Source organism: Euprymna scolopes, chromosome 5 (assembly GCF_053919585.1).
Source record: "Euprymna scolopes isolate OS-2025 chromosome 5, ASM5391958v1, whole genome shotgun sequence".
In the NCBI taxonomy this organism is placed as follows: Eukaryota; Metazoa; Mollusca; class Cephalopoda; order Sepiida; family Sepiolidae; genus Euprymna; species Euprymna scolopes.
The window spans coordinates 160,288,617-160,311,432 of record NC_136486.1 but is presented as its reverse complement, the minus strand read 5'-3'; the positions used below and the strand labels follow the sequence as shown (position 1 = coordinate 160,311,432).

At 35.2% G+C, this 22,816-nt stretch overlaps 1 protein-coding gene across 1 annotated transcript in view; it reads right to left on the bottom strand.

The window, feature by feature from the left end:
* Positions 1 to 12,710, bottom strand: part of LOC145277028 (uncharacterized) — a 67,994-nt gene extending 55,284 nt beyond the window's left edge. Inside the window, exons 1-2 of the mRNA XM_080128631.1 lie at positions 12,475 to 12,710; positions 4,028 to 4,702 (exon numbers count right to left, since the gene is read on the bottom strand). The gene's annotated coding sequence lies outside the window, so the exon portion shown is untranslated. The remainder of the gene's footprint in view (positions 1 to 4,027; positions 4,703 to 12,474) is intronic.
* Between the last annotated feature and the right edge of the window lie 10,106 nt (positions 12,711 to 22,816).

Below are 22,816 nucleotides of genomic sequence, written 5' to 3'. Positions count from 1 at the left end.
TATGTTTATGACTGTGTGTATGTAGAGAAAGTGGCGAGGGTGCCTGAGGCAAGTTCTGTCATGGATTTTGGCTCAACTATTTATTGAAGAAAACTTTGGCTTTTTATGCATCCAAGGTGGATGGAAAACGGAAATTTTTATAAGTTCAGAGAAATGTATTTGATTGTCCTAGAACATTTTTTTATTTGTTTTTACTAATTCAGGCGAATGCATGCAAAAAGAGGCCTGCATAGAAACAAATTAAAGCATCTTCATGTTCGATTGCTACACAAGTAAAGCAGGAGTTATCATCCCAAAATCTACTTGAATAAATTTTAGGAGGGGACTAGTGAGTGTGCTTTAAATATTTGAGAAAAGGTGTGATCTTTGGTTCAGTAGAAAGCAAAATAAGAGTTTTGCTGAGATTACCAACGTTTTATGTAAGTAATCAAGCAGCGTCTCGGTTCGAGTGGCATCTCCATGAAACCAGCTACCCAATGAGGTTATAAAATAGCCCATACTACAGAGCTTCAAGGCAGCCTTGGACCGACGCTGGTCAGGCCTCTATGGTTTTCCCCCTGTATAGTTTCTTTTTGTATATAGCCCCCAAATTCTTTTTCTTTTTTTTTTTGTATATAGCCCCCAAATTCTTACTGACTTTTTCCCATGTAAATGGTAATCGCTTGTATTTATTCTTTGCTAATTAAATGTATAAATAAATTAATAATTAATCTTAACCCTTACCATATATGGTATAATCATGTTGACACACTGGTTCTCGTTAAATCACCAAAGTTAAACAACATTGAGTCTAATCAATACCAGATGGGTGACCATTTGGGAATACAAAGTGTGGTATGTATTTAAACATGCGGGTAAGTATAATTCCTAAGAGATCTGAATGCTCCTGCCTTGCACAGATCCAGGTCACCCTTGGGCATGGTGTCACACCTATTAGCCTTCCTCTGATATTCCATAGGGTTACCATACAAGAAGTAGATGAAATTCAGCCGTAATAAAGGCAATCCATTTGGGAGAAGGAAACTTTGATGTAAAAACAAATGGAAAGCCTGCTAGCCCTGTAAGACAATCTTCTAGAGATTGTATCACAAACAAAATACCTGCTTCCAATTTGTCATAAGACAACACGGAAGTAGTAAGGCTTATAAAACTGCCATGCAAATGCTCATGTTAATGCACAATCTGATCTAAGTGGAAATAGCGAAACCAAAAAGAAAACTCTTGGGAGATTTTGAAGTATTTTTTTTTTTTTTAGATATTTGCAAAAATTACCAGTTTGAAGCATTTTTGATGGGTAAAACCAGAATTTTAAATAACTGGAGGAAAACCAAAATTTTCACTAAAATTCTGACTTGGGTTTTTGCATTTATGGTGATGGAAAAATGAAAAACAATAAGTTTTTATGCATCCAGCAACGTTTTGTATTTATCTCCTTCAAACAGGATAATATTAAACAAACAAAACCTAAACTTAAATTTTGACCTTCACTCCTGATCTGAAACAGAGCACATACATCAAATCCATTGCGAAGGTCGCCAGAAAAATGGTTGGATCATTCTACAGCACCAGTAGATATCTCACTGCCAATGCAACCTTCTATCTGTATGAGCCAGATATGTCCTAGGATGGAATACTGTTGCCATATCTTGGCAGAAGTTGCTGCCTTGTCAGAGTTCAAAACCGGCTTCAAAACCAAGTAAGTGATGCCCTTTTCTCTTCCCTGCAACCTCTTCCCCACAGAAGAGACGTTGCAAGCCTCTGCTTTATCATTATTTTCATGGCAAGTGCCTGCCTGAGCTCCTATCTATGATCTTCCCTTACCAAACTTTCACCCACACCACTCGACAGCTACAACCATTATCAACAATTTCCTCAACTCTCTAACTGTATGTAAATCTAAATGCAGATTCCATGAACTAAGCTTCTTTTCTAGAGCTGCTGCCTGTGAAATTCAGTTTCACTAGCCAGTTTTCTGGTTTACTACAACAAGGTCATCTTAAAGTCCAATGAAAACAAGTTCTTGTTCAGTTGTCCCTTTAACTAATCAAATTATCCCCAATTTTCACCACGAATGATTACTACGCTGTTGTACTGGTGATCACTGTCCACTCTTTAACCCTTATCCCCGAGTGACATTTGGGCTTTGATAAGTGGTGACTCCTTTGTAAAAAAAAAAAAAAAAAAAAAGAATCCTGATAAAACTTTATAGATCTGCAAAACTTGTTCTAACATTTATATTAAAAGAAAAGAAAAAAACATTCATCCTACTTCAGAGATTACCACATATTTCAAATTTTAACTAATACATTAATACGTAATGTTGCATTCCTGTGCCTATTTTACAAGTATTTTAATGAAACAATGAACTCTCAATACTTGTTCTGACTAACCCATCAAGCAGCAAAATCCCACCCCTTCACCGTTTAGATCTCTAGATGCTGCAGAGCCTTCTATTCTAATAGTTTGTTACTTCAAACTGCTAGACTTTGGAATTCCCCTCCTGTCTCCTGCTTCTCTGACTGTACAAGCTGGCAAAAGTTCAAACTAATATGAACAAGCATCTTGCTGCTCAACTCCCTACATGGTCCCCTGTAGACATGATCCTAAATAGAAATTTGTAATGTCTAAATGCCAACATGCTTTGTTAGGAGGGGGGAGTGAATAAGTGGGGAAAAAAAAGGATAATGGAGATGCAGAATTTACCTCCACTCCTCACAAAAAAATTAAAAAAAAAACAATTTTATAGACTCACCCGCATCTCCAATCAAACTAGACTTAGAGTAAATGCTAGTATTAAGGAAGAGTATGTGTTTTTTCTTTAATAACCTTTAATACCGATATATTTTGGATGTGGAATGATAAAATTGCTGCCTTAGAAAAGACGACATGATTCCATTTCCGTTAAATAAAAATCGGTTTTCTTTTTTTGTTGTAAACCATCTACTAGTTGGCCAGTTGTGTATAAATCCTAAGAGCAATAGGAGCCTTCTATCATGCCTGACAGTGACACAATGTTCAATGAGCGTGATCGGAGGTGCGCTGCTGTACAACTCATTCTGTCTATCAATTCAAGTTATGACAAAAGGACCATTGCCAGCACCCTCAAAATGCAAATCCGGATAGTTCAACACTTGAAGGTACAGCTTAACAAAGTTTACAGCCACAGTTATGGTCTTTGGTGAGTTTCAAATGAGGGCCAGATCATGCCACCTCACATCTTTGAAGTCGGCTTGAAAGTCTACTTCAAAGTGTATCTGGATATGCTGAAGAGTGTGATAATTCCCAAGTCCAAAGAGACCCAGGTTTGGCTTCAGAAGGAGTGCTAGGACTTTGTACTCTTCTCTCACTGTCCTCCTGAACCTGTTGGACTACTTTGTTTGGTCATATGTTGAGAACATTATTAACATGACCTCCCACAACACCAAAGCCAGCCTGATTGCCACCATCCTGCCGGCGCTTGTGGAAAAAGGCATGCTCCCAGTTTTGGCTCCATATCAAAGCAGTGATTGAGGCTGAAGGCAGCTACATTGAATAGATGTAAGCTCCACTACATAATCAATTTACCTGAATTGATTTTTTCAATAAAAGTTTTAGAATAAAGCTGTAGTGTTGTTTTCTTTAGGGCAACAAATGTATTGCTCCACCCTGTCCTAACGTTTTATCACAAACATTTTTTGAGATCATAAAAATCATAAAATTAAAAGTCATTCATTTAGCTTAATTCAAGCAAAATCCCCTGACACTTGCTACAGACTTGTCAGACTAAAATCAAACATCATAAAAAAACTTATCAAACACAGAATATTCCTAAAATAGTCATAAATCTTAATAGTAAACAAAACTTTCAGAATATTTTGCATTGGATACGTTTTTTTATGATGTTTGATTTTAGTCTGACAGGCTCGCAGCAAGCATTGGGAGACTTTGCTTGAAGAAAGTCCATGTCCTTCTTTAAACCTACCACTAACCCTAAGTCCAAGTGAATTGGAAACGGGAGTGATTCTATAAAATTACCATAAAAACTTACTTGGTTAGCTTTTTCGGAGGTGTCGTTCAAACCACACGTGTCCTCTTCGTTGTGATTCTCCTCTTGTATCACACGACACACCCAGCTATGCACGTGTCTTATCTGGTCTTCAGAACAGTCACCACCACACTCGCAACGGTTCTTGTTATGGTTGTCCCAACAAAGCGGAAACTTAAAGTTTTTATCCCTATTATCAGGGAAGTGTGATAAAGTATTGCTAATTAATGTCTGCTGTAAGACCGACGATTTGTTGCGAGTGAAAACTGTAGATTTGGTATTTTCTGGGACTTGTGGGTCGATGTGTTTGGTAGAAAGGGCATTGCTTGGTTGAGAATGAGGATGATAATGATGGCTGGGATGGTGCCGTTTGTGCTGCGGATGATTGATCGCCAATGGCAACAACAGACATGGCGTTGTCGGTGCTGGAGGCTTGTTGGCTGTATTAACAAAAGCAACACTTTCTTCAACAGGTTCTAAAAGAAGAGTTGTTGAGTCCGTAAAAGATGACTTTGTTGTTGCGGTTGATGGATTCTCGGTGAAGGAAAAACTGGAAGAGTCTAAATTGGGATTATTCCTATCGTTGATTGGCACAGCGATCCACAGGGATCCGGAATTTTCGGGTGCTGTTTGTTGAGAGGACACTTTGGTAGAGCTTACGAAGATCAATTTTTGAAACTGTAATAAAGTAAACGAAGAAAATTAATTATAGAAGCAAAAACGTATTTGTTGAATAAAACTGCATAATAAAATATTAAGTCATTCAAGCAATAGTGAAAGGAAAAGAAATTTTGAAATTGGGTTTAAAATAAAACGCTTATAAATCAAAACTTCTAATGCAAGAAAAGCCATATTTAGCGTTCATGCAGACTAGATATTTAAAGAATATTTAGGGAAATTCCTAAGTCTTGACAGACACATTTATCCAAATACTTGGAAAACATGACTATTTTTTTTTTTAATAATTTATTGCATACCAGCAGGGAGACCTGACGTTGCCCGCGATTAAATGATGATCAACAAATGTTTCACACTCCCATATTTTATTATCATCGAAATTGGTTAAATCGATTATTTTTCAATCAAATCAATTGATTGCCTACTCTAGTTGGGGACCCATCGTGGTGCACCGAGAGGAAGCTTCACATGCCTCCCCACAGTGACTTAGTCCACAATACATTGTAGTCTACATTGCACTGTAGGGAACCTACTATGGATTTCATAAATTTTTTTATATATATGATGGCTTGAATTTAAGTTTAAAATGAAAAAGTCAAGTATCATGGTGCAATTGTGCTCTAAACAGAAACATTCATTTTGAACACGCCCCTGTCCCTGTCATATCAAAGAACCTGCTGTTGATTTTATAAGTCAGATCTTTCGGCTTGTGTGGCAATAAAACTTCTCAAATGCACTTGTGATGTTAAACTGTGTAAGATGTTAACTTTGATCAAAATCGCCTGTTCTTTCTTTCATTGGATCATTTTGATTATTGATACTTATCAAAGATATTCCGATATAAAAGCCATCTAAAAACCTATTTAAGAATACTTATAGACACATAAAATACCTTCATATAAAATTTCATAAGAATTGACCCAGTTGTTTTGAAGTCCATAGGGAACGAACTCACAGACAGTTTCTTTTATATAATAGTAGAGAGAGAGAGATTTTTTTAGAGTAACCAGAAGAAGATGTTTAAACATATTTTCCCCATTTTTTTGTGTGGATGAACAACTACAAATGACAGGGAACAGCCAATAATTTTCTTTCTATTTATATTTTTGTTGTTGTTGTTGTTGTTGTTGTTGTTGTTGTTGCTGCTTTTATTTTGGGTGAGGCATTTGTTGTCATCTGAACTTATTGTTGTCACATTTGGGCTGGTGCATCTGCTACTAGTCTCTCGTTCCTAGACAAAGTTCAAAAAAGAGTCGCAAATCTGATAGGCCCTGAACTGGCATCTAAGCTTCAGCCTCTGTCCCATCGACGAAACGTTGCATCCCTCTGCCTGTTCTACAAGTATTTTAATGGTAAATGCTCTAACGAACTGCAGACACTCGTACCCCCATGACATAGACACCCTCGACAAACCCGACAGGCAGCTAAATCCCACCCCCACACAGTAGAGATCCCTAGATGTAAAAGATCTTTCTACTCCAGTAATTTCTTCCCCAGAACCGCTAGACTCTGGAATTCCATTCCAAGTTCCTGCTTCCCTAACTGTACTGATATGCAGAAGTTCAAGTGCAACGTGAACCGACGTCTTGCTGCCCAAATCCCAACATAGTGCCCCAGTAGTTGCTGCCCCTGATAGTAGCCCCCTACACCAAAGTGGCAATGCGCCTTGTTTGGGGTGAAAATGTAATAAAAAAAATTAAAAAAAAAGAACTTGGGTTGGGTCAGAGTCAAGCTTAGCTTAGGGTTCTAGTGCTTTTGTGTGTATGTGTATGTGCGGGTGTGTGTATGTGTGTGTGCGGGTGTGTGTATGTGTGTGTGTGTGTGTGTGTGTGTGTGTGTGTGTGTGTGCACAACTAAGATTGAAAACAAATTTTCCAAATATTTTTCTTCACAATTCATCATCTGCATAATTAGGTCAAGTCGAAAATTTGTCATCAAAACTTGAAAAAGTCGTTTCATTTAACATTACTTGCTGTATTTTTGGTTTAATTTTTTTTTTTTTTTCATCTTCGACCTTGAGTTTTCACCTGGAGTAACATCCGTCACTATTTTGAATACGGAAGGTTCACAAAACTGAGAAAGCATCGATAAAATATCAATAAAAGTGTTCAAATGGTAAGTAGGTTGGTTGGTTGGTTGTTTTACGGCATATCAACCTTTTTCAGGTTATTTAATGCCGAATCCAAAGATTTTGAAGAAAAATTTTTTAATAGAATATATTTGTTGTTTTCAAGTCGGTTTCTATTAAACCCATATTGGGACCCTAACAAGTACTACTACTCCGGGTCAGAGTGGACCTGGGAGCAATGGTAATTAAAGGGTGGCTCCACACTCCCCAAAGCCCACAAACTGGGGCCTCACCACTGGATATAGTTTAAGGTCATATCCAGGACCCCCATTGAGGGACTTTTACCCTCTGCAGGGGGGCAGTCGGCGTATTTTAATGCCCCACCGACAGGGCCAGTAAGTAGGTAGACAAGTAAATTGCTTGTAATATTTGTTCGCTTTTTTTGGTCAATGTGTGCTGCTTGTCCAATCAAACACCTATAGAATGTTGACTTTTAAGGATATATAGGGGTAATCCGACCCAATACAAACAAATATCATATTTAAATTTATTGCTGACAACTAGTTCAAAAGATACAATTCATTATCCCATGTTTTCCTGTAGTAGTTTTACCTGGCAGCCATATTGTTTTAGCTTTGGCAGTTAAAAGAAACTGAAGGTTGTGCGCATGTGAAAATGAAAAGAAAAAAACTTTCTGAATACGGAAAAAAGCAAAAAAAAAAAAAAATGGGGCCAATGTGGCCTGGTTGTTTCACTGAAGACTTATCTGGAAAGAATGTCTATTCTGAAAGCCGTTCTTAAGATGGGAAGGTTGGGGTGTTTATTCCAAAAGCTTGTTTTACCATAAGGAGGTTTTGTTTACCGATTTTTAAAAATATATCTTACAGATTTATTTAAATTAAATAGTTTGGTAATCGGAACATTTTCACATAGAGTCTAGGTTTTCATCTGATATCAGTACGGTCACACTTAGAGTTGTCTATACTTCTGAATCGACACATGTTGTTGTTATATTAATGTAATAAGCTTTGTTGGTGCTTATTCAAATTACAAAACTAAGATGTCATATTCCCAAAATTATGTAATTTGATCAAGTAGTTTTTTTTTTATTCTTCAAAAAAAAATAAAAATAAAATTTTACTACTAAGCGAGTCATCATGAAATCTGATGATGAAATAAATAAGGGAGAGACAACTGAAATCGAAGTCTCAAGGTAATACCCCTAAAAATCAACTCTTTGCGGGTAAGTTTTTCTTTATTTAAAAATTTTTTTAAAAATTAAGAGCAAGCTGGTTGAATTCTTCTTTTTTGAGGGAAACTTTCTCCAGTTTCAGGCATTCAGTAAAAGTAGTGCACTTGTCATATATTGCAAAACTCAAACATTTGTGCATGCTCCATAAACAACTTCCTTTCATTAACGAACATGACAAACAATTCAAAATACTAGAAAATAACATTGCACATTGAATAATTGCACATTGATAAATTTAAAGGTGATATTCATTCATAGCAGACTAGATTACTCCTATATCTATAAAAGTGAAAATGTCTGTGTGTGTGTGTTTGTCTGTGTACACTTCCCGACCAAATAACTGTCAATTTTCGGTCTCCAGACTCGAGATTTGACATAAGGGGTATTGAGATTTGGGAAAATCTTTTTAATTGGTTTTCGCCCAGAAATTTGGCTGTTAATGGGTCAAAGTTCAACGATTGGACCTTTGAGAACTACCAAACTCCTCCACCAATTTTGGGTCTAAACATTTGAAATTAGATTACTTGGACATGGATCTAACTTTATAATTTGATTGGAGCCCAAACCAATAAAGGTTAAGGGGTCATAAATGGGGTTAAGGGGTCATAAATGGGGTTAAAGTTTTAAAAAATTGACCTCTGTGGTCTCTATCAAATTACTCAGCCAATTTTTGGTCTAAAAATTTGAAATTTTACATAAAGTGTATTCAGACATAGGGCAAGCTTTTTAATCGTTTTTTTTTTCTTGCTGAAAATTTGGCTTCCAAAGGGTCAAAGTTTAATAGATTTTACCTTTGCGGTTTCTAGCAAACTATTAAGCCAATTCTGGGTCTAAACATTTGAAATTTTACATAAAGTATATTCAGATATACAGCAAGCTTTTTAATTAGTTTTAGGGCGAAATTTTGGCTGGCAAGAGGTTAAAGTTTACAGAGTTGAACTTTACAGACTTTACCAAACTCCTCCGCCAATTTTGGATCTATACACTTGAAATTTTAAATGTAGGCTACTTGGACATAGTTCGAACATTTTAATTTAATTTCAGTCCAAAACAATAAATGTTAAGGGGTCAAAGTTAAAAGAAATTTGACGTCTGTAGTCTCTACCAACTTTTCTCTCTGGTAGTTAAGAAAGCCTATTATTATAGAAAGGTATTACCTTGCATATTCACACTTTTTAATGTAAAGTTATGAACAGTACATAGGGGCCTGAGCAAAGCCGAACGGAACTGCTAGTATCCTTAAAAGTCAACATTCTAAAGGTAGGTCTTCGACTGAACAAGCAGTGCACATTGAATCTTTTTATCTCTCTCTGCATATTGATTGTTAACAGTCATTAAATTGTGCTAACAAATTAAATGAGTAATGACAAAAGAAAAAAATGTCATTTACATTTTTTTTTAATACCACAAATTATTTTTTTAATCTAATTTTTTTCTTTTCTTATGGAAATAGCTCCAGACAAGTCATGAAGCGACTTGATGTAAGAACTGTAGGTATGAGACTAATTTTCGACACCTATAACAAAAAATACAAGTAAAAACTAGTAAAATGAAATTAATTCATCATAATTTTAACTCTATATTGAAGAAAGATCATGGTTTAAAGTGCATATAAACATTATTTTACACTGAATAAAATGGACGATATTTGATCTGAACATCATAAAATAACCAAAACATTAAAAAAAAAAAAAATGAGAATATAACATCGTGCTGCTGCTGATATTCGAAAAACAGGTCTTATAAAACATTAAAAATATAGGGGGGAAAAATAAATATACATTATATCTTTTTAAGGTTTTTGTTCGATTATTATTCAAGTGAAATATAACAATAAATTAACTTTGGCGTGAAATATTATAAAAAGGACATATATAAATATGTATCTCCAGGAAAAAAATACTTTAGCAGAAAACATCTAAAACAATTAACTTCCGGTTTGATATGGAACTCGTTAACTGACAAAATTTCCTTTATTATTAATTTTCAATATCGTAATTTATAGCCCGAAAAAAGTAATATTTAAATTATTTTTATTAAATTCTAAGAAATATCAATATTTAATCCCTAAAACTGAGCTTTTTTTTTTTTTAAATCTTAACTAAATTCTTAAATTAAAGAGACTTATTTACAATTCAAAATGTTTGTATGGACATAAACTAAAAGTTACATGTGTATTTAATTTTCATTTATTATAAAATTATTCGATTAAATAAATCATATATTTTAAAGTTTTATACATTATAAAGTTTGGAGATAACCATTTTATGGTAATTTATGAAAACATTAAGTGATAAAACATGTGAAAGTCCTTCAATTTAAGAATAAAAAATATATTAAAGAGATTTTATAATATATATATAATTTATATCATTAAATAAAACTTTATAATATATAATTTATATAATCAAATAATTGTTTTTCTGTTTCGTCGTAAAACAAGTGTTAAAACAAAATTAATTTTTTGGAATAAAATATTTGTTTTATTATTTGATAATACAAGAGGTTTTTTTTGTCGTTTAAAAGTCATTTGTGTGTGTGTGTGTGTGTGTGTGTGTGTGTGTGTGTGTGTGTTTCGTGATAACACAAGCAGTGTTAATTTTTTTTTTTTTTTTTTTTTTTTTAATAAATATATAGTTCCGTTTTTCATGTCTTGATTCCGTAACGATTCATAATCAATCGTGTCCACTTCCAATAGCTTGATTTTTCCGAGCACTGATCTTGGACATTATCAAAAGGTTAAAAAACTTGCCAACAATAAGTGTTAGATGGAATAGATTCAGGCAATTCTTCCCTCTTTGTTAGAATGTGAAGATTAAAAACAAAATAAGGGAAGCAGAGGCTGCCGAAAGTAAACACAAGATCCACTTTCCAGTCTGGAGCGCTTCCTGTTTTCGTTTAAAATAAATAAGGAAATTGACAAGAAAGAAAATATGTAAATCTTTTCAATGTGTTTATTGATTTTTACCTGGTTTCATCCTTTAAAATGGCGACTTTCACGGGTTTTCGGATATGCTGAAAACGAATATCGGATTTTTGCTTTCCACAAATAAGTAGTTTTCTGGATATTAAGTAATGTCATTTCTTATGTTATTGCTCGTGGCCATCTTGGTACGCACGTGCTTGCGCACAGCGTGCGTACCAAGATGACCACCAGCAATAACATAAGAAATGGCATCGGTTAATATCTGGAAAGCTACTTATTTGCGGAAAATTGACATGCGATATTCGTTTTCCGCATACCTGAAAACCTAAAAATTCATCATTTTACTGGAAAATGTTAAGGTAATGGAAACTAGATAAAAATTTACCGATTTTTAAAAATATTTTTTAAAGATTTATTTTAAACTAAACTAGGAAGTCCGGTTTGGTAATCGGAACATTTTCACATCGAGTCTAGGTTTTCATCTGACATCACGCACTTAGAGTCGCCTATACTTCTGAATCGACACGTTGTTATATTAACGTAACCAACTTTATTAATGCTTGTTCGAATTAGAAAAAAGTCTGTATTCGTTACAAAACGAAGATGTCATATTCCCAAAATTATGTAATTTGATCAAGTAGTTTTTTTTTTTTTCAAGAAAATCAAATTTTACAACTAAGCCAGTCAAGTCAGAGTGTTTCCGCCAAGCATGAGGAAATAAGAGGGAGACGATTCAAATTGAAGTCTCGAGGTAAAAAAATCGGTCTTATGTTTAATACGGTTTAGTAGTAAAATCGCTAAAAATCGTAAATATTGATTTTGTTAGTTAAAAAAAAAGTGCTAGTGCAGTGCACTTACTGATCCGCGCTATTTTTAAATCGTATTTCCAAGTTTAATTAAAGTTTTATTATGTTTTTTATTCAATTGTAAGGTTAAAGTATAGAATAGTTACAAAACACCCTCCCTTCCCCATGTTAAGAATGGCCTTTTAAATAATAACGTTATTATTTCAGCACGGATCAATAAGTGCACTAGTACAAAAAAAATATATATATATTCATTTATATAATTTTTGGAATATGATACCTTGTTTTTCTAATAAGTACATCATACAGACTTTTCCGTATTTTCTTTACTTTTAATTGCTGCCATGAATGAATAAGCAACGGCAACGCTTTGTTACACGGTGTTTATGAACTAATTGTACCGCGCGCTTTTATTAAATAGTATTTTCAAGTTAAATTCGAGTTTTACGATATTAAATTGTTAAGTGAAAGTACAGAACAGTTACAAAATACTCTCCTATCTCCATATTAAGAATGGCTTTCAAAATAATGACATTATTATTTCAGCATGAGTACAGTTTTATTTAATAAAAAACGTACAATGTCTCTAACACTTTTGTCCCATTTATTTAAACCAGGTAACTATTAATTAGTGTTATATAATCTAACGAATGAATGTCAATGAAAATGAAACAACTTGGCAAGCACTTTTTTTTTTTTTTAATTGACAACAATACTCACCGTGTCTTTAGTCGGAATGAATGGTTACGCGTTAAAGAAACAAATAATATTTGTTCTTGTTCCAATAAATGGATTCGTTTCTGGGAAGAAAGTGAGTGGCGTTTTCTCTTAAAACAATAATTAATATTTAAAAATTTATTTTAGTTTTTTTTTTTTTTATGATTTCATTAGACGTGGCATCGCCATCAGCGATTTACAAACACGACTCTCAGTTGTAAAGGGAGACAACTCTAATCGACTAATGTTAAGAAAAACTTTCTAACTAAGCGCCTGCTGATCCTTTCAAGGAAGTATGTTCCAGTTCAGTTTAAAGAGGTCTACTTTCCTAGGTATTAACTTCTCCTTCAGGGGAGTTTATTGTCGGTCGCACCTATCGAGGGGAGAGAGGGTATTTTGTTCTTTCGCACGATAAGAATTGTGACACCAGGGTCGTAAAGTGGGATTGAGAAGTCAGCGCCCCCTAATTAGGGTACTCTGACCTGCAAAAAGTGTCTGGACAACCCCGTCCGCATTCCCCGGTAAGGGCGTCTCAGGCAATTAGCAATAAACTACCCTCTTCTCAAAGAGAGAAGGCAAAGCCTGGGAGGGTGAACCTTTATAGGAGAAAAGAGGTTTAAGTGAAATTAAATTTCTCTGCCCCAAACAAAATTATAAAAAAAAAAGGAATAAAACAAAATAACACCTCTTTCTCGCTTAAAATGCACCGCATTTATTTTTCAACAAAATTAACAAGATGAACAAGCAAAGTCCGATCGAGAAATCATAATGATTAGAATGTTCAAAGTAGGTGAAAAATCCTTTGTGGAATTATTAGGATTAAAAGGTCATGTTAGATGAAAGTCCTTCGTTAAATTAATAAGATTAGAAGGTGAAAGTCTTGTGTGAAAAAAATGTCCTTATTTCAAGGTTTGTGTTTTAGCTGGCAAAGTTCGCCTTATTCAAAAGTCCTATGAGGAAAGTAGTCCGTTGTTATTAATTCTTATAGAAAATTTACGGAATGGGTGAGTGTGTGCATAAGTGTGATTTTTGGGTGCCCGCATGGCGTGTGTAATTATGGTTTCAACAGATTTGAAAAACGATGAGATGAAAACGAGAGGTATGTTCTCGTGTCACGTTGGAGCGAGAAGAGAAGAAGAAAAAGGGGAAGAAAGAATGTTTGTTGCGTTTAAATACTTTTTGAACTGGCTCCAACACAAGATTGCTGCTGTTGGTATTTGGCTTTTGAAAAAGCGTTAAAAAGACAATCTTCTAAATTTTCTCATTGGTCGCTTGCGTTACATGGTACTGTCTTGAACTACGTCCGCCAGAAATATGTCCATTTTACTTTTGTTGTTGTGAGAAAAGCGCGTGGGCATATTTGGAATTATGTCACTGCTAGAAGAACTTATTTTTGTGCAAATGCACGGAGAAATTGAAATCAGTAAACGTTTGTTTATTTGCGTGCGCGCGAGCGTGTGTGTGAGTAAGTGAGTGAGTGAGAGCACACCTCCTAGAACTGCGCAGAATCAGCATTACATCACAATCAACAAGGATCAGGTCATTACAGAAATGGTATAGTTGGAGATTGTGCAAGCCTTGCCTCACAATTACATGCACAGCTACTCTTAAAGGGGTGTCCATTGTCTCTTGAGACTGAACGAAAGCACCGACTTATGTAACCCTCACTAAAATTGATACTAGTTAACATAATCTCTATGTACTGACGTAGGATCCCAACATAGATCACAGTTAATGTATTCACATTCCACAGTGTTGGGTATGAATTCGTGATGATTTGGTGACTTTGTACACCACATGTGAACTGGTTGTGAATCCCTATTTATATGCCTCCCCACGAGGGCAGACCTGGGGAAAAATCCAGCTCTTCAAAATTTAGCATTCTACATTGAGGCAAACTAAAAGATTGCTTCAGTCTAGAAGGATTTCTTCTTCACTGACCGAGGACAGAAAAGATAAAGTGTAGATACTACAGTACTACACAGATATATTTTGCTCGTAACTAGGTGTGAATTGCCATTTTAGTTTTTCTTCTGAGCTGGAAGTTGTTTTAGAGATGAGTGAATGAATAAAATAAAATCGTTTTTTAATATATATAGATTTATTACAAACAAATTAACAGTCTTTATTTTTTTTTAATGGAAATTGCTCCAGACAAGGCATGAAGCCATTTGATGTGAGAAGCTCAAAATACTACTACAGGGTTAAAGTCTAGCCAGTGATAAGTGGTAGATATGTGAGATTCAGAAAATAGCAATTTTCCCCCTTTGTCAGAAACAATGTTATGGAATGTAAGAACTAAAGGAGAAAAAAGGGGAAGCAAGAATTACAAGGTTACCAAAAAGTTAATCCAAGTTCCACATTCTATTCTCTTAGGCAAGTTGTGGATTGAGCTAAGAAATTTTGGGATTTTGCACTCAGCGCTTCTACACTATCAGAACAAAATTTTTTAGTCGACAAATAGAGTTTTCAGATAAAAAACAATGGTTTCTACTGATTATTTTTGTCAATTCTAATAAATCACAATATTAACTTTCAAATTATGCAGTCGAAATTACCTGAATAATTTTAATCGTGTTAGCAGGTGAAAAATTGCAGCCAACTTGTTTTTATAAAATAAATCGCAACAGAAAATTACCTCTTTTTTTAACTCTCCTATGTCTTACATAAACAAATACGATTGTTTTCTTCAATTTGATTTTCTATTTTCTTTAATAAATAATTGTCTACCTTATCGATTTTCGTAATCTTTGGATATAATCATCTTAAAAATACAAGGAATACGTAGATACCATTGTTTTCATGTGAAATTCAGTATTACAATTTCCGAAATTTCGTTTTGCTAGTGTAGAAGTGTTACAAGAACAAGGGACCCCTTTTCTTGTAAGAAGAACATTGGATAAGTGAAAATGAGATTGGGATAGACCGAGATTTGAACCGTGTAAGCCAGGTTCAGAATAGATTCAGATGGTAATGTTAGATTGTAGCTATTATTTGGAAAAAGATATTGTAAAAAGAATTTAATTGTTCAACTGTTTTTATGAAAACTGAATTAAAAAAAAAAGGTCAGCTAGAAAATAATGAATGATGCAATTTAGAAATATATTGAAAATAGTTTAGGTTGAAAAATAGGTTACTGAGACTTCTTTGTCTGCAGAAATGGTTTGGAAACATGTGCCAAACCACGTATGTTTAGGCCACGTGAGTCGATCACGTTTTAAAGCCATACATGACGTCATAGCAGAAAGGGAATTTCTTAATATAGGAGCTAGTCAGTCGAAGATCAAGGGTAGTCGAACAGTCAGGCAGTCGAGTCCGGATCAAAGTCAGCACAGTCAGCCGGAGAGAGCTGACATGAGGAGGGTCCCCCTTAGAGGCAAAGGGGGTAGAACATTAAACATGTAAAAACGATTTTGAATTCCTTGACGTCATCATCCTTCGACTGGTCGATGTGATAATAAAGAAGTTATCGTTATGTTTTTGCAAAACTCGTCTTCGTGTCGTAATTCAACAATTTAAGGTAATGTGTAATCATCTTTAATGAACTTTGAATAACTCCTCATGAGTAATGTCTCTCTCCATCATGAGTAATGATTACCCTCCCCTCCTGTGTTATAAGAACTGATCACACCCTCTGTGAAACTGTAATACATATAAATGACTTCTCTCCCTCACCAACATCGTATATATGTACTCTGTCATCTAAAAAAAAAACTCCATCCCTATTATACAGCAGAAGCGCCTTGCACTGTCTATTTCATTTTCATGATGAGACTGTCCTGATGGCCACCTTTTTTTCTTTAATAAAAGAGTCACTACTTATCAAGACCTGGAGGTCACTCGAGGATAAGGGTTAATGAGTGTACAGTAGTTAATGGGAAAATATCGTAGTAATCGTTAGTAGTGGAAATTTGGTAAATTGGATTACTTAAGTGGATGGCTCAAGAACTTGTTCACATTGGACTTGAAGACAACCATATCATAGTCAGTTAGAAAGCAGGAAAACGGAACAAAGTTGCACAGGCATGGATTTCTAAGAAAAAGATTTGTTCATGGAACCTCCGCTTAGGTTTAGGTACTGATAAAGAGTGGGCAAAATTATTGATAGTGGTTTCAGCTAGATGAGTGTTTTCCGTGAAAATCAGGTCAGCAGGGATGATAGATTGGCGCTCAGATGAACATTTGCCATGAAAATAACGATAAAGCAGAGGCAAGCTCGCAATGTCTCTTTTGCTCTAGCTTTGTAGCTCACCGTCCTCTTTTATAACCTGATCTTGTTCAACCAATTAAAGCTTTTGTTATCCCTCACTTTCTACCTTTCATTATGTAAGAATAGCTGCAGCAGCCTTTGTATTTGTATTTGAAAAATAAAAAAAATACTGTTTCTAAATTTTTGGATGATGATTGATAGCATTTATTATTTACAGGGTGGAACGATAAAATTCTTCCCCTAAAGAAAACAATAATACAGCTTTATTTTAAAACTTTTATTGAAAAATCAATTCAGGTAACAGGATTATGTAGTACAGCTGACATCTATTCAATGTAACCACTTTCAGCCTCAATTACCACCTCGATATGGGTTCAGAACTGGGAGCGTGCCTTTTCCACAAGTGCCAACAGGAGCTCGGCGAATACTCGGTGGATGGCTTTGGTGTCATGAGAGGTCATATTGGTGATGTTCTCAAAGTATGACCAAACAAAGTAGTCCAACGTGTGCAGGTTGGGGGAGGAAGGTGACCAGTGAGAGAAGGGTATAAAGTCCTAGCACTCCTGAAGCCAAACCTGTGTCTACAAAAATTGACAAAAACATTCATTCCACTATTCAGCAATAAGAACCATTGTGAAGATATATCTGAAGAAGATGGGAGGTTACATGGGCCAAAACGTTGAGAGAATTACAATCAAGATGAGTAGTAGTCTGAACAATCAAAAAATTTCTATATATAAAACAGTAGATGAATGTATGTGTGGCCGTGTGTAAATATTTAACTGCTAAACTCTTAAACTACAGGTCACATAACACCGAAATTAACAGAAAATAGTGACCATACACTAAGGATGGTTTATAATGAGTAAAATGTTTGGATGGATGAAAAACGTGTACAGAAATCGGCAAAATATTCATTTCAACTTGCTGACATTTCTATTAGTTTTCACATGTGTAAACTAATCATTGCTAAAAGAAGTTTTATTTTTTAACTTTCTTATCTGTCTGTCAGATTAGCTCAAATGGTAGCGTTCCTAGATGTGACCTTAAACTATATCCGATGGTGAGGCCCCAGCTTGTGGGCTTTGGGGAGTGTGGAGCCACCCTTTAATTACCATTGCTCCCAGGTCAACTCTGACCCGGAGCGGTAGTACCTGTTAGGATCCCAACTATGGGTTAAATAGAAACCAACTTAAAAAAAAAAAACAAATAAACTCTATTAAAAAATTCTTCTTCAAAATCACTGGATTCGGCATTAAATAACCTGAAAAGGGTTGATATGCCATAAAACAAAAACAGCCAACCAATCAAATGGTAGCGAGTGCAGATGGAGCGCTAAATGTTTTGGTTTCAATTCTAGCTGATGGCATCCAAATCATTGTTTTTATCTTTTAAGTCAGTACTATATATTAGGTACAATACAATATTCATTAAAGAATTGGCTCTGTAATAATAAATACGAAATATGCATGAATTAAAATATATTAAGTTTTATTTTACGACCAGCAATGTCAGGTGCCTCTCTGCGAGTAAAAAATAATTTTCATTTATTTCACTCGTCGTCACGCCTTCCCTACCATTAAATCAAAACTGCCTCATCAATTGTTGTAGAGTTTACTTTATCATTGGTGTGTGAATAGCAAGGATTCACATGTCATGATGCACCCCTATCACCCATCACACTAGGGAGGTTTTCTGGATGGCACTTAGTGTCCGCATGTTGCTGATAGAAGTATCGGCACAGATTGATGACTCCTGTACTGTTGATTTTATTAGGAATTAGCGTGGTTGGCCGTCGTTGCTCGGGTGTTTGGAGGTGTGTGTTAAACAAAAAAAAAAAAAGAAAAAGTGGTAGTAGGCAGGAAGGCAGGCTCAAACCTGTACCATGAAGGAAGAAAACAAAGTGAAAAAAAAAAATGTGATGCGTTAGCTGTTGCGCCCATCGCCAAACTGGAAGTGACGTAGGTTTAAATTAAGGCTAGACAATCGAAAAGAGGTGATGACTCCCGAAAATATCGGCGAAAAAAGCGACCCCTCCCTGTAGAAAATGCCTAGTTGAGGGTAAAAGAATTAATGTTTTTGGCCAATTTTTCAATATTTGTCGTCTGAAGGGTCGAGCTTCAAAATGATATCAATCTCATGAAAATAAGTCGCCTCTGTCGAAAGTTTTAGGCAGATATGATGATTGCAGCGTCTTGTCAGACGAGTGCCACTCCCTCAAACACTTAAAGTCCATGAGCCCAAAAATGACTTCCATTGCCACAGGACCATTTTAATAGACAAATGCCTGAGAGACTATCTATACACAGATGATGTTACAGAGTCTTAGCTTTATACGACAGCTAAGTCTCTCTCTTGGTTCAAAATGTTGAGATCCAGCAGCAAGCAAGAGCAAGATAGTCAGGAACAAAAACTGCAGACCAGCTTAATGCGGGTACCGGTCTCCCGCTTTATGGTTTTTTAAATCAGAGATTTGCTTCTCCTAGAAAGGTTGCCTTCATCACGGCTTACAGAAGCCCTCTCCACCCCAACACACACATACATACACACAAACACACACGGTGCTAGTTGGCCATTGACCCCTAAAAAGGTTCATTTTAGGCAGATATACAAACATACATACATACATACATTTAAACAGGCGGGTGAGAATTATATTATAGATGTTGACATCCTTCATGTGGTCCGTCTTATAAGTACTTGATTACATAAGAGAAAACTAATACCAGAAAAACAGACTCCAGCAAATCACAGTATCATAACTGATTCATATGTATTGCATTTTGTGGATAAAAGCTTTTGTGTTTAGGTGAACCCAGTAATGACTACATGTAGATCATAGGAGAGCATTGTTTGGGTTTGTCTTTATTTCTACAGCAGTATTGTATTTCTGCTGCATTTAAAAGAATGGTAACACACTGATATATGAAAATATATCAATATATTTTTATTGTCGGTGACGGTTATGGATAGTTGGTTGTTAGGAGAAAGATTCATGCACAAGAATTCAAAGGGTTGATTCTTCTTGAGCCCAAATTGTCAACCAACTTTGAAATCTTTTTTGGTTATTATATAACCATTTGTGACTACCTGAAATGCCCCTTTGGAACAGCATTGTCACTGTAGCCACACCCCAAGGGTGTTTTATTTGACCATCGTCATTTCACTGAATTGACCTGACTTACACCTGTGTAAACTTTTGCTGAAAATGACTTTTCCAATATCATACTTTTAACTTATTTTCTTTTTGACAATTGATCAAGTTTGTTGTTTTTGACCATGCAAGTGTGTGTGTATCAGTTTCATAATTTATATTCAAAATACCCTTTTTATACATTTGATAATTAAGTTGATTTTTTCTTTTCACAGTTGTGACTAGGTGTATGTGTTTTGTCAAAATGATTTCTCCGTAGATATCATCTAGGTATTAAACATGATGCTATGTTAATAATGTTTTATTAATATGACCTTTCGGTACATTTGATAATTATTTTGTTGTTTCTTTGCATTTGTTGTCTGGTGTAAATCTTTGTCAAAATGATTTCTTGATACACACAGCCTAGATATTAAACAGCCATACTCAGAAGTCAAATAAAAGTCAATTATCTTCAAGTGTTTATTTCATTCACTGAATATATCTAACATCACAGATGACCTGTCAACCAAGATTCTTCATTCCTTTTTGACGTTTTTTTATGAAAATCACTATAGAAAATGTATGAAGTCACTTGATGTAAGAAGCTTAAAAAAAACACTACTCCAAGGTCAAAGACTAGCCAACAATAGGTATGTGTCCAGAATTCCCCCTGCCCCTATGAAAAAGAAACAAATATAAAGAAAAATCTGTATGATGTACCTATTTACTATACCTCCCCACGGGACAGAGTTAGACACCAGGGTCGTTTTTTAACGTGGAGAAAAGGTACAAAAATAAAAATTGTCTCAGTCGTGAAGGATTTCTCCTCCACCGAAAGAGAACAAGAAAATGAAGTGCAGCATCTGAAGAACAGATGGTATTTATTTGCTCCCCCACTGAGCAAATTAGGCACAAGGCCGTTTTTAATGTGAGGTAAAAACCAGCTCCCCTAAAAGTAGGCAAAAAGGGGGCACTCTGGTTACCAAAAATAATAATTGTCCCAGTATAGAGGGTTTCCCCTCCATTGACTGGTACAAATTATCTTAAGTGCAGCATCTGTCGGAAAAGATACTACACTTTGATCTTGACCAAAAGGCCATGTATGATGTAGGTACCTGTGACGGAAAGAAAACATTATAACTTAGAAATCATGTAAATTGTTCAAGTAGTTTTATTCTTTATAAAGAAAATCTTTTAGAAGCAACTTTGAATTTTTCCAATGCCCCCCCCCCCTTCCCATGTTAAGAACGGCTTTCTAAAATCTCGAAAATTTGAATTATTTGAAGTTTCCCTCTTCAACAAGAGACCATTTTCAAAAGGCTGGTGTGAGATCGTCGCTCATGCCTTAGCCATAAAGTTTGATTTTCTTATTTAAATATAAAATTACTTTATCAATTTATATGATTTTTGGTGCATGATATTTTCTTTCCAACACGGTATGTGCATCATACAGACATTTGTTTTTTTTTTCAGGAGAGGGAATTCTGCAAAAGAACTCAATAATAAGTGTTATATGGATAGATTCCAACCCAGAAACAAACATTCTTCCCCCTTTATCAGAAACATTGCTAATGAAATGTAAGGTCTAATGGTTAAAACAAAGGAAGGGAGACAACTATGATGGTGTTAAAAGTAAACTAAAGTTCCACTTTCTAATCTCCAAGAGTGTTACCAAACTTTATGTTTGTCTACTTTGAGATGTTATCCTATCTCTTTTGATGTCTGTCAATGCCCCCACTCTCTTCCAAGTGTTAGGGAAAAAAAAAGAAGAAAAAGTAACAAAAACAAAGGAAATAAGTTTATCAGCAGAATAAAGGTATAGGAAGTTGTCCACCAAGGAATACAAAAGAAAAGTAAAATAGGATTGTTAATCAAGGCATGGTAGATAAAAAAAAAAAATAGACAAAAATATTAGATGTATTAGAGTTAGTTTTGGGGCTGTTTTAGGAGTGACAATGAGTTTTGCGACTGTTTACGACAGTTTGGAACAGTTTACAGACAGTTGACAAAAATCTCCAGTTAGACACAGTAGAACACAGGTCATGGCTGAAAGCAAATCGAGATGAGCTTATATCAACCAACGGCAGAGAGGCCTTGATAGACTATGTAGATGTGAACCTTAATGTTCAGATATTCGTTTTCAATGATGGTGTAACACATGCACCCAGAGCCATTGCACATCCCTCGGCCACTGCCAATATGAGAAACGACAACATGGCCAGAAGAGAAGATGGAAGAGAAGAAATCCATAACACACAACGTTGGGGTCAGCAATTGTTTTGACCAGACGAGTACGTGGTTTAACACTGTCTCTCTTCATCCTCTGCAATGTCTCTTACAAGATTGTTACGGCAAGCGCTGTTAATTATATGTCATGCCAATATCATTAAGTTCTTATTGAATAAAACTGGTAACATTAGTATAAAGTAGTAAAGTCTTTTTATTGAATGGCAATCAGTTAGACAAACCATTTCGTCACAGGTATCTACATCATACAGATTTTTCTGTTTTGTTTGTTTGTTAAGGTGGGGAAATTCTGGACAAATGCCAAACGATAAGTGTTATATGAATAGATTCTGAGCCAGCAAACAGCAATTCTTCCCCTTTGTCAAAAACATTGTTTATGGAATGTAAGAATTAAAGGTCAAAATAAGGGAAGGAAGAGTTCCAATGGTGCTGAAAGTAAACTCAAGGTCCACTTTTTACTCTCCAAGCGTGTCACTAAACTTTAGGTTTGTCTTCTTTGACATGTTGTCCTATCTTTTTTGGTATCTGCCTTTCTTTCTAACACACTGCAATGTCTCTCAAAAAATTGTTGTGGCAAGCCTGTTAATTATGTGCTATTTGCTTACTCTAACAGTCATTAAACTTTTTAGTGAGTTATGATTATTATATGCATTTTCATCATATATTTAAAGTACATAACTAGACATTAGAATTGTTTCCATAATTTGATAACCCTTTGTATTAAATTACCCCTTTATTTATTGCGAGATTTA